The sequence below is a fragment of the Selaginella moellendorffii genome, unplaced genomic scaffold (assembly GCF_000143415.4).
Source record: "Selaginella moellendorffii unplaced genomic scaffold, v1.0 SELMOscaffold_55, whole genome shotgun sequence".
In the NCBI taxonomy this organism is placed as follows: Eukaryota; Viridiplantae; Streptophyta; class Lycopodiopsida; order Selaginellales; family Selaginellaceae; genus Selaginella; species Selaginella moellendorffii.
The window spans coordinates 878745-881091 of NW_003314316.1; positions in this window are offsets into that span (position 1 = coordinate 878745).

A 2347-nucleotide genomic window follows, 5' to 3' on the forward strand; every position below is an offset into this window, starting at 1 on the left:
TCTTGGATTCCTTAATATTTATATCATCACTCACCACATAAGTATAGCCTTTCTTAGTCATATTGGTTTCTTAAAATCCTCCCTTTATTATCCTATAAAGATTTATCAAACCACATAGGAGACAATTGCTTTGAGCTTTCATCCCATCCGTATATATATCTATATATATTTAACTCTAAATATATTTGATATTTTGAACACTTGGTTTCTTAGTAGGGCAAAATGGTTTTGATATCATTCCACTTTAAATTTTTGGGTTTTAGGATTTTAGTCATGACATTTACATTTGTTATAACATTTGCCACATATTACTTAATTTTTTGTTCCTTTTTTAGAGACTCACTTATTGATTGCTTTGTGCTTATACTTTTAGTGCATTTTTGAAGTTCCATTCTTGCTCTCAATTTTTGCGTTGGAGATTTTTATCCAAATGTATTACATTTATTGACTTTAAACTCTATTTTAGGATTTAAGGATTTTTCCATAGATAAAGTTCAATGTCTTCATCAAATAATAACCTATTTTTTTAAGTAACACTATCATGAATCATCATTTCTCTTTAGCACATTAACAGTTTCACACATAAAACTCATTATACCTTATACATCCTTATACACGCTTTAACTTACAAGTTTAGCCTCTCACTCATAAGGGTTCCCTCTTTCCATAGGTTTAGATCCCATTAGAGATACTTTCATTATCTTTATTTCACTATCCACTCTAAAGTAGTTTTAAACTATACTACTGTAAGTATTAGATATATGAGACATTAGTGTGTGACTGAGAAGTTTGACATGTGACTCTTTGATTCAATTTTGTAGATGTTATTGACATTTTCCTATTTGCTATATACACTTTATTTCTCCATTTTGGGAAGTTTCTTACTTGAAGAACTTTATTGCCTTTCGATACTTTGTATTTAGTCATTTGATCTTTTTACCTTAAGATATTTTATCCTTTTTAGGTTTATTAGGGTTACTTATAACCTTATCATTTGCTACATTATTATTGCATCTTTTGGTGGAGTATAGGGCTTTCCTTCCTTTAGAAACTTATGATTTTTCCCATATATTTGTTAACACCCATCCCTTAGTGGTTTCTCTCTTAGTTTATCATTTAAATTTGCTATTATATCATTCTTGACTACTTGTATTTTATTTCTATTATATGTGTTGTAACTAGCAATATAAAATCACCACCTCCATCCTTAGGGACATTCTTTATTTCATAACAAAGACTCTACTTTGTAATATTTTATAAAGTATTCACCCCTTAATAAATCTTGCCATTATTCATAACCCAACCTTTCATAAGTCCTTCCCTAGAAACTACTTTTTGGAATTCATAATATCAATATATTGTATTGATTATTTCACTTTAAGTGTTTTTGCCACTTAGTCATCGTAACCAATTTACACTATCACCAATTATTCAAATCACTACTTTGAACTAAGAATCTTGTTTTGTAACTTTGCAAAGAACTTGTAATTGACCAGCTATAGGATTATGTTATGATCCCATATAGCCACCTCAACATATTCATCCATTAATATTAAATTTACTTGATCGTTTAATTGTTGACCATGACTTTAAGGGCATCCCCCACACTCTTTCTGGCCAAGGGTCCATGGCAATTGAGATTAAGTATCTTCACTACATCTTTGACATCATTGATATTAGAGTATTTTGTAAACTTCTAGATTTGGACTAAAGTTTACATTTGGTATTAGAGTGGTCTTGGGTTTGAGTCTATTGATTGGCTAAGGGAACCACATCATATATTAATTGACATTTGGTAGGTTTAGTTTGCTTTGGCTAGACTCGACCTAAGAGGTAGGTGTAAGCGACTAAATTTTCCATTTTATTTTTGTCAATTAACCACACCTTTGACCACTTGAAAGAGTCTCACTTAAAATCTCTATAAATCTTATTCCCAACTTAGGGATATACTAGCCCCAAAAATAGCATATATGCCACTCAGTCTTTGCACTTGGTCTAAGTGCTCCACATGTCTAATCCTATAATAAACACCTTAAAAGTACTATTGAGATATTAACCCAAGGCTATGTCCATTTATCCTTGTCTTATTGATAATCCTAAACCACCTATACCATAGTCTCATCTCTCAAAGACTATACCATCCATCCATGAGGGGTCATCCCAAACCACATCTTGGCATCTTTAGGATGCTCAAAAATAGGGGGAACACCCTTCCCTAATATCCCTTCTTTAGTTCTCATAAAGTTCTTTTCCATCCACAGTTGTACTTGCTAACACCGCCACTAGGTTAGGGCTTGAAGGCCAAATCACTAAGTCCTACTGACCTTTGGGACTTCCTCACCATTGA